The 10,852-nt window shown below is 44.2% G+C and overlaps 1 long non-coding RNA gene across 1 annotated transcript in view; it reads left to right on the top strand.

Annotated features, from left to right (window-relative positions):
* The first annotated feature begins 254 nt into the window (after nt 1-254).
* The window catches only part of LOC120373080, a 50,830-nt gene continuing 40,232 nt past the window's right edge, over nt 255-10,852 (top strand). The window contains exons 1-2 of the long non-coding RNA XR_005585361.1: nt 255-460; nt 1,402-1,831. This is a non-coding gene — a long non-coding RNA (uncharacterized LOC120373080). The remainder of the gene's footprint in view (nt 461-1,401; nt 1,832-10,852) is intronic.

Here is a 10,852-nt window from a genome sequence, read left to right as displayed (position 1 = left end):
TGAATAATGATGTAATAGATTAATGGGTTCTGGCTGCCTCTGCTGTGTTTGCTTGATTGTTGTTTTTTTTCATGATCCTTAAGATGAGGTGGTTTAGAACAGCCACCTAATGCCAAGGTCTGATTTTTGGTTCATTGATATAGACAGATATATCCAGAACCAACTCATAATGTAATACTGTAGCAGGTATGAGCATATTACTAAGCACACTGTTTAGCTAATTCTCTGCCTTTCGTCTCTTGTCACAGCAGCACTTACCTTTAGGAGGTCAGGTGACTGACACTTCAGAAGAAAAAGTCAGTATTGCTTCATGGATTGACTAACAGAAGTAGCTGCATACATGACAGCTGAAGATGCACTTTCCCTGGGGACTAAGCGCAGTATGTTCATGACAAGTGCAGCTATCGCTGGTTGGGGGCTTGAAAGATGATCTTGTTTCTGAACCCAAGACTTCGCATTGGTAATGCTGCTGTCATGCAATATGGATCTCTTAGGTTATTTTAAATTAACTTTTATATATTAAAACAACATCCAGTCAATTCCTATCATACTCAAATGTTATGAACGTGGAGTCCAGTGAGTAATGTAACTGTGGCTGCTGAAAAAGGGGTAGGTCTGTAAAAATCCAGTGAAAAAATAATACATTGCACTTTTATTCTGAGGATCCTGTGTATTAACTACTTCGGTAAATTATGTAATAGGGATGACGTAGTCCCTTACTTACTTTTGGGTGAAATGTACGCTGTTTAAGAGTGCAAAATAATGCTACACAGGTTTGAAATAGAGAAGGTTATTGTACTCAGTTGAAACTGTATGGTGCAATTTAGGAGGCAGAACATAATTATCTGGGCTCAGAGAATCTCTTCCATGGGTGGATATCTTCATATTGGTGTGAAAGGAAACTGCCTGACCTGCATGTCTACATCTCTTACTCCCACGCCTCAAGGTTTCACAGAAGCCCCTCCACTGGAACTCTTTGGGGTTATGGTTCCAGTTAACGTGATGGGAAGGGGCAGAGCAAGGGGCAGGAGTATCTCTGCAGTGCCATCTCCTGCAGAGCAGTCCAACTTCTGCAGGGATGTTTAAAGCTGTACCAAAATAATTCTGTGGGCAAGCCCCTCTGCGGAGACCCAGCCAATGACACCCATGGCTCCTGTTGGACCATGCTGCTGGAGGTTGGGCGGCAGTGGCACCTAAAGAACAGTAGCTGTCCATGTAAAAGACTCTTGGCAGCTACATGGATCTGTGAAAGGGGTCCCTCCCCAGGGATCCACAGGTTCTGTGAGGTTGGGAGTCCTCACCTCTCCAAGTCCAGACCCCTCTTCCTGGAGGGAATGATGTTTAGGAAACTCCATGAAGGGAACTTCCTAATTTTCCTGTCCCTCTGGTCCTTGTTTGCAGGTGTCTCATCAGTGCAGCCTGGACCCCTGAACAAGCTCATAATAGAATATTGCTATGTCCTGTGAAGACCATTCTGCTTTCTGGGCCAGTGAAGACCAGGCCTCTAGAAGAGGAGAACTGCAATAGCTGCACAGCTGTATGAACATTCCCTGCTAGCTGTCAGTTGCACTTGAGGTCTGCATGCCACAATCCAAGCCAAAGAGAAAGTGCTCTAGTTGCATTTGGCAGAGGGGAACTGAGGAACTATAGAGATGAGAGAATTGACAGCTGCCAAAATGATGGAGTGGAGTTAGCTTTTCCTCTAAAACCTGCAGGTGACAGACTCTGTTGGCCAAAGCAAAACAACACTATGTATCGAGTCATAACTGACTGAAAAACTTGAAAACAACTGCATCTTTCAAACATGGTATAAAGATCATGTCGTTTTCAGGTAGGTTCACTTATTATTGTTCTATAAACAGATTTCTTATTCGTTATTTGCAGTGTTTGGACTTTGATGAGGTTGTTGTCATATTACATGTGGTTTGCTGTTAGAGAGCAAGACTGGTAATATTCCAGAGCTTAACACAGCAAAGTGCAATTGCTTTAGGCTGGGGATTTTAAAAAAAGCCTAAGGGAGTTAGATGCCAAAAACCCATTGACATTCAGTGGGAGTTGGGCACTGACCTTAATCTTCACCGGGGGTGGGAGTGGAGGGGGAGAAGGGCAACAAACAGAAACTCATGTTTACCTCCCCAGTCTGTTTTTATCAATTGTTAGTTAAATATAGCACTTATTTGCATTTACCCACGTGATTGAGCATGACATTAACATTAGCATGAGATATAAGTGTCCGTGTGTTCCTTTCCTTGCGGAAGACATCCTTTTTTCCAATCACAGTTCCTTCCAGCAGTTGATTACATGGAAGTGTAGTCTGAATGTAGTTTAGCTGTCAACTTTAGCTGTATAGAGTGACTTCTAGGGCCAGCACCTCAGCTAACATAAACTGATGTTTCTGAGACTTCAGTGAAGCATGCTGATTAAACCGGATAAGAATCTGGCCCTTAATATGTTAAACTTTTTTTTTTGTGCTCAACTTATGAGCACACAAGTAACCTGTGACTTAGGGCTGGTCTACACTAGGGGGGGGGATGAATCTAAGATACGCAACTTCAGCTATGTGAATAGCGTAGCTGAAGTCGAAGTACCTTAGATCGAATTACTTACCGTCCTCACGGCGCGGGATCGACGTCCGCGGCTCCCCATGTCGACTCCACTACCGCCGTTGGCATTGGTGGAGTTCTGGAGTTGACAGGAGCGCGTTCGGGGATCGATATGTTGCATCTAGATGAGACGCGATATATCGATCCCCGAGAAATCGATTGCTACCCGCTGATACGGCCGGTAGTGAAGACGTACCCTTAGCTAGCTATGCCATTTCTCTCTCTAGATAAAACCTATCCTATTGGAGAGTAGAAATATTTTTCTGCATAGTTTATGATAACGCCTATAAACAGCAAACCAGTTGTGCATGAAGGAAGGGAGTTTCAAAGTTGCCAATTTTCTTAATTTTATCAGACATCTTGCAATATTTAGTGTTTTTCTTGATGTCCCAGCTGGAGTCATGTGATTTCATGTTTAAAAAGGACATTTACAGCCCTCAGCATTCTCTCCAAAGAGAAGCTTGGAGACAAGAGCCAAGTGTACTCAAAAGGGGCAAAACCCAGAGGGCATGTAAAAGGACCCCCATGTATACTTTTTTTAATCTCCTTATTTTGGGGGCCTGATACGATTTTTTTAACACTTGTAGTTGGCAGTACTGGAGTTTGTGGTATGCTGTCTTATTGCAACTTTATGACATTTTTTTTAATGTATACTCTCTAGAATAGCCACTATGTTTAACAAATCCGAAATGCATGCTGCAAAATCCTTATCTAACATTTAAAATGAGACGCTTGTGCCATTTTTAGGAAACATTGTTTATAGCCCTCATGCATTGCTTATTTTCTACTGTGGAGACACTTCTTTCTCCAGCTTTAAGCCATGATTTGGATTTGAATGATCTGAAACTAAAGGGCTGGAGGCTAGTAGTAAATCTTCAGCTACAATATTGACAGAGAGCAACAGAGAAGAAAATACTGGTCTTGATTCCCCTCTCACACTGGTTTTACACTGAATTTACTCCTGATTTACACCAGTGCAAGTGACAGGAGGATCAGAACTATTGGTTTTAACTTTTTGTCCTTTGTTGGTGCTTTATGATAAAGACTTTTTCAAAATTTTTTTCCAATACCCCTCCAAAAAAGAAACAAAAACAAACAAAACCCCCTACCCAAACAACTGTTTGTGTTGTGCGTGTGGTTTCATGTGGAAATATCAGGTCTTCACTTCCTTGACTTTGCTGGAGGACTTTGGCAAGGCATTTGGGGGAACTGAGAAGGGATATCCCATGATACTAGCAATTGTAATGCGGCTCTCCTGCCCTTTGCTGACTTTTATGAGTCAGCATTTCTTCCTCACTCAGAGACAGACACTTAAGATTATAGCCCCGTGTGATGACATTATCCAGGAGGCAAAGTCTGACCGCAAAGGGGAAGGAAGTGATGACTTGGTATGTTTAGGGTGACCAGATGTCCCGTTTTTAAAGGGACAGTCCTGTTTTTTGCGACTTTTTCTTATATAGGCACCTATTACCCCCCACCTCCGTCCTGTTTTTTCAGAGTTGATATCTGGTAACCCTCGATATGTATGATATTTCAAATATTTTAAAATCGAGTCAAAATGTTTTAAAAATATTTCAGTGCATCAGTATTCATCATAAATGACTAATAAAAGGACAAAATCCCAACTTTTTCTTTTCACTTTTTTTTTTTTAGTAATAAACGCTTTGTGGATGCAGCATTAATTGTAACCACAAAAACGGGACAGTTGTGTAAACAGACAAACTTTAGTTTAGAAAGTTTTGGGACTAGAAGTAAGCATACTGGAAGAAATTATGTATCGCACAGAAGGGGGAAGAAGAATTTGGTCTTGATATAAACAGCTCAAAGGACTTTTGGCAATTACAAATGGCATTTTGGAGTGGCTGATGGAGCATGCTGAAGAGGGTTTGCGGCATAATAACTTCTATTCTTGATCATAACAGGGGAGAATCCTGTAGCTTTTGAGAGTGTGCCAAAAGGGAGAACATTCTTCAATGACTTCTGAGATACATTAGAGGAGTTCTGCATTATTGTCCATTTTAAACTATCGCTTGAAGTTAGTGGGAAAGTGAGGGGAGTCTGATATGTTCTGTCCCTTTGTTCTGTGGGTGGAAGAAGTCAGCTGCCTCTTGATTTTTAAGAAATCTATCGAATATCTTATATATTCTCAGTGTTTCAGGACAAAGGTGGGGGATTTCCCTGCTACTGATGGATTTCCTCCTACTCTTTAGATGCTGCCAAGCCATCCCTCCCAGTGGTGACTTTTATCCCTCGCTCATGATAGCTCCCAAGAGCATGTTTTTTGCCTTTGGGTTGTACCAGAAAGCACAAAATAAAGGAGGATGCCCCAGAAATGCCTTTTGCTGCCCAAATGGCTCTATCTTTCTCCCTAGCCTTTGCAAATTTCTCTTTGAACACTGAATACTTTTGTGTGTGTGTATTATTTTTAAAGAGCGAAATGCATACTTGTGGGAAGTAAAATGAATGACCTGTGGATTTTACAGTAAAGATTCCAAAAGCTGAGAGGGTTTTTTATACGCTGACTACTCAAGGTTATGTTGTTATATCCCATCAGAAGTTACTGCTGCTCTAAGCAGCATGGCTCCTCAATGTACCATATCATCTAAGGGACTCTTCCAAGATGTGCTGGTTTGGTAGCACTGTATCCTCTATCCCTGTTCTTCAAGGAAGGCAAACGCCCTACTCCCAAACAAAATTAATCCACAAATGTGTGTTTCCACTCATAACATTTTCTGCTTCCTCCAGAAGAATGACTTTTGTAGGATAGATTACAGCCTCCTGGCAGGTAAACTCAAAGATACTCAGAGGTGGCATATTTGAAGAAAAAGTCTCTCACCTCATGACATGAACTTTACTAGTGCGACAATATATTAATCTGTAATGGAATGACCCGATTTTGGAAACTCTGTGGGCTGTGCTGTCAGGGGGGAATGAAATAAGTGAGGAGAATGGGTGCAAAGCAGAAAAAAGCACCTGATGCCTGAGGGGAAAAAATGACTTTATGGTCAGAATGTGTTGTTACAATGGTTTATATACATACATTCAAAGAGTTAGCAATAAGTATAACTCTTGGTTTTAATTCTAAAGATTGGGCATGTGGGGAGGTGGGAGGAGTTGGTAATAGTAGACAGAAGGGCCAGGGTAGCTATGCTTTTAATAATGTATATTTGGCTCTGACAGCATCCTAATGCAAGAGGGCCAGAGGCCCCCTCGTATCAGATAATGAGTTTTAGCTGGTTGGACTAGGTCAGTGCACCCCAATACATTTATGTTATGAACGGCATCTGATGTGTGTCATGTAAGGTGTCATTGGAAAACTAATAACACACTGATGGTTAGTATTCTTGCATGGTGCATGTATAGTAAACGCTCAAAGGACTGTACACATACGAAGGAATTATGGAACTAAAATGTGTTTACCAGACAAGTCTGGGAAGTGAATAAACAGGTCTCTCCCAGACAAAGGACAGGCTGAAGCCTCTAGCCAAGTGTCATGAGAGTCAATTAGCAATCACATGTCAAGTGGCCATTCATTTGCATGTGAGAGGGCAAGGACAGATCAGTTTGCATTTTATCAAACAACAGGGAGGGAAGAAACCAGCATGGAACTTCCTTCACCATGAGACTCCATGTCTCCTTCTGCACAACTTCAATGAACTTTACTTTGGGGGTCCCTCAGCAGAATCCATTTCAGACGTTCACTGGACTATAAAAGGGAAAGACAAAGAACCCCAAGTTATCGTTCACCTGCTATGACAAAGGAACTGAGCACTTTGAACTTTGTGGGAGATCCTGGCGAGAGAGGTAATCAACCATATTGTTGGAAGGTAACGTGGTAAAAATCTTATCCTGAACCAAGCCTGTGGTGTTATGTCTTAGTGGCTAGAACGCATTTTTCACTTTGATTTGCTTGTAGTCTTTTCTGGCTCTACCCTTTATACCTGAACTCTCTCAAAATCCTGTCTACTCTGGTTAACGAACTCATTTTACTTCTAATCCAGACCAACCCAGGGCTGTGTTTTGAATTGAAATGGTAACTCCAGTTAAAGTGATAAGATGTGCATTTTGTTTCTTTAGAGGAGGAAATGAACCTTATTATTCCTCTGAATGCCCCAGGAAAGAGCTGGGGGCGCTGAAAGCAGAAACCATGTATTTGGTTGTTATTACTACTTCATAGCAGGGGGTGCTGCTGCACCCTTAGCACCCCTAGTTCCAGCACCCCTGTTGCAGAGCACACGGTTTGGGAAAATTCAGGAGTGGGGGGCATTGGGGTCATCTCGCCCGGTGTAACCAAAAAGCTGGTGGATACCAGTGTGTGGCTGGAGTGTAACAAGCAGGCTGCTGGAATCAAGGTTACTTAGCACATGGACACTCAGTGCACGCTTGTCTACTGGCTGGGGCATCTAGACAAGGGAGCTACAGCAGCAGAGCAATTTAAAGCACCCAGGGTTACAGGGCAGGCAATGACACAACCTTCACTAGCAGGGGCGGCTCCAGGCACTAGCACGCCAAGCGCGTGCTTGGGGCGGCAAGCCACTGGGGGCGCTCTGCCGGTCACCACGAGGGAAGCAGGCACGCTGCCTTCGGCGGCATGCCTGCGGAGGGTCCCCTGGTCCCACGGCTTCGGCGGACCTCCCACAGGCAGCCGCGGGACCAGCGGACCCTTCACAGGCATGCCGCCGAAGGCAGCCTGCCTGCCGTGCTTGGGGCAGCAAAATGCCTAGAGCCGCCCCTGCTCACTAGTCTGGATTGCACCCCAGAACCTGACATTGGTCTGGCTGAACCAGCATTTCCACACAGCTTGCTATTTTAACTGAGGCTTACGCTTTAAGCCCTGAGGAAACAGCCCACTGAAGAGCCTTGGAGCTGTAAGAGAAGGAAGTCATAGAAAAAGAGAAGGAAAGGCAATATAACCTAATCATGATGGAGCAACATGGACAGATTCCACAGACACCAGCTATTCCCTCCCACAAGGAATATCCAACTGGGAGAAGCTATACCCTGCACACAGAGACTGTACTGAAGGATATTTCACTACTTTTGAAAGGCTATGCGAATTGCATAAAATTCCAGAAAACAAGGAAGGCCCCACACTGGAAAGCTGTCTGGTAAAGCACTGGATGTGTTTAATGAAAAGCCAGTTGAACAGGCTTTGAAATAAGGGTTTTAATGCAAAGGTTTTTAATTACCCTTGAAGTATATAGAATGAAATGTAGAGGTCTCAATATGCATGAGAGGATGACTCATAGAAAATGTCTACAAATTCTGTGAAGACAAAATGGGCCAAGGCAAAGGTGGCAGAGAGTTACGATCAGTTGCTTGATTTTTGTGCACAATTCCTGAGAATATGTTCTGAAGAAATCAGACAAACTATGTGGGATAAACCCCTGGATTTGATCCAAAATGCTATGGATCTTGCTGATGCATATATGCAAGCTAAAGCATGCAGTGACTGCAAGCCACAGAGGGCAGGGCAGCAGACCAGTGTTATGGAAGAGCTCCATTTTGTCCTTAGGATGGAAGAGAACAATTGGGAGTCCCCATATTCTCCTCCCTAGAATAGATCCTTCCTGGGGAATCTCCCTTGCAGGAGAACAATCCAAGAAGGTGTTTCACCTGTGTTTCCCCGAACACCTGAGGAATAATTACCCTAAAATTAAGCTAAGCCCATACCCCATCCAGCCCAACTAAATGCAGCTGTCCTTAACCTCGGATCCCAAGAGTAACCTGTAGGTCATAGGATTAATTTTGTGATGACTGATCCATAGGGGTAGACAAGGAATTTGTTAAAGCTGCCAAGGTACATGGCAAAGAATGTGTGGATGGAGATTACTCTGATCAGGGGAGGCACAGTTAAACAGTCAGACATGCTCCCTGGTGAGAAAGCAGAACCTAGCATTGGGACTATATGAAATCACTGCAGCTTTGGCTAAAGTACATGTAGAATGGGAAGATCTGGAGGGAACTTTGAAAGTTGGTGTGCTGGATAGTATTCCCACGGCAATTCTTGAGAGGAATGATAGTTTGGCTTTGTCCTAAGCAGTAAACGTAGTAACTCGCAGGAAAATGGACTATTGTTCTGTGATCTCAGGAGAGAATTGTACAGACAAAATGCCGTTGTGGGGGGAGGGGATGGCCCCAGCTCAGCAAGAGAAAGCAACAAGCTTTCAGGTGTGGGAGGGGCCAAGTTCAGCTCCTTCATAGCAGAGGAGGGTAACAAGCATACCAAGCTAGAGGGGAAGGAGTTTTCCCCTGTGACTGCAGAAGCTGTTCAGGTTGTCCGCTGCCAAGGTTTTGCAAATGAATGGAGAATAGACCCCACACTAGAAAGCATCTTTGGGAACATCCTTGAAGGAGCCACAGGAAGGCCTGGTCTACACTAAGCGCGGGGGTCGAACTAGGGTACGCAAGTTCAGCTACGTGAATAGTGTAGCTGAACTCGAAGTACCCTAGTTCGAACTACTCACCCGTCCAGACGCCGCGGGATCGATGTCCGCGGCTCCAAGGTCGACTCCGCCACCGCCGTTTGCAGTGGTGGAGTTCCGGAGTCGACCGGAGCGCACAGGGAGTTCGAACTATCGCGTCTAGATTAGACACGATAGTTCGAACTCTGAGAAGTCGAACTCACCGCGTCGACCCGCGCAGTAAGTGTAGACCTACCCGAAGAGAAATAGGGAAAGGTTTTTTGAAGAGGAAGGAAAGCTGCACAGAGAAGCACCCCGGGGAAGTACGAAAGCCCTGGGTGACCTCACAAACAGCTAGCTGTGCCTGCCCAGCACTGTGGGGAGTTAATGTTGCTAGCCCACAGTTGCCCTTTTGCTGGGAGCAGAAGGAACCTATGATAGGTTAAAGAAGAATTTGTTCTGGCCAGGGATACAGAATAATGTGAGAATCTTGCACATCTTGCGACTTACTGTCAGAAGAGGAAAAGACCTGCAGGACCCCAAAAAGTCCCTCTACTCCTCTTGCCTGTGAGATGAGAGGCATTTATAGGGTAGCAATGGGCATTGTGGGCCTTATGCCTGGTCCTACCCAAATGGGAAAAGTATATCTTGGTGGTAGTGGATTTTGCGACTAGATACCTTGAAGCAGTTGCTCAAAGTAACATAGAAGCTGATTCTGTAGCCAAAGCCCTTTTCACTATTTTTAGCAGAGTGGGTTTCCCTAAAAAGATTTTATCTGATCGCGGGTCAAATTTCATGTCTCAGCTATTTGGTGAGTTATGGAAGTTGTGTGCGGTGAACAAGTAAAAGCTGCTCTATATCACACAGAGACAAATGGTCTGGTGGAGAGGTTTAACGGGCCACTAAAATCAATGCTGGAGATGTCTGCCAACAGGCGGGACCTGGATTGGGGTGAAATGTTATCCTAGCTATTGGCTTAGAAGGAAGTGCCCCTGCCCCCAAGAATCTACAGGGTTTGCCCATTTGATCTTTTGTACAGAAGGAAAATGAGGGGACCCCTGGATCATATCAGAGACTCCTGGGAAAGGGCCACTGAGGCAGAAAGGAAGCCTGTGACTGAATATGTACAAAGGTTCAGGCAAGAGTTAAAGGACATGATAGAGGTGGTTCAGACTAACCTGAGGGACAGTCAGGCGTGGTATAATCAACATACTGATAAACACTCTTTGGAAGTAGGGGAATTGATATTGATACTTATCCCTACGAAAAAATACAAAATGCAAAGCTCATGGGAGGGACCTTTTGAAATGACGGAAGAGGTGACAATATACCTATAGTTCAAAAGGCCTCACAGTTATGCTGCCCCACAGCTTTTACATACAAACAGGCTTAAAGCATTCCATAGAGAAGCAATGATAAACATGATTTGTTGGGTTGAAGGGGAAACTGAGGCATCCCACCTGATAGATTTGATGGCTGAATGCCAAGATGACTTATCACTTGAAGGCATTAAGATATGTGAAGTATTAACACAGACTGAAAAGAAAGCGATTCTATGTCTGCTGAAGAGCCGCAGACAAGTTTTCTCCAGCAATGCTAGGAAGACCTGTGTGATCACCCATAAAACTGGCACAGGAGGTCTTCAGCCTGCACCAGCCAGGCTTATTGTACCACTGGCACTGGCACAGTGCAAGAGCAAATCTGTATCGCAATCCTGAGCATGCTGAACTTGAGGGTCATTGAAGACTGTGATAGCTCTTGGACATCACCCATTGTATTGGTCCCTAAGAAAGATAACAGTAAGATTTTGTGTGGAATGCAGAAAACTCAGTGCTATCTGTGTGC

The sequence above is a fragment of the Mauremys reevesii genome, linkage group 10, assembly GCF_016161935.1.
Source record: "Mauremys reevesii isolate NIE-2019 linkage group 10, ASM1616193v1, whole genome shotgun sequence".
NCBI lineage: Eukaryota > Metazoa > Chordata > Testudines > Geoemydidae > Mauremys > Mauremys reevesii.
The sequence above is the reverse complement of the archived record's forward strand: the minus strand, read 5'-3'. Positions and strand labels throughout refer to the sequence as shown.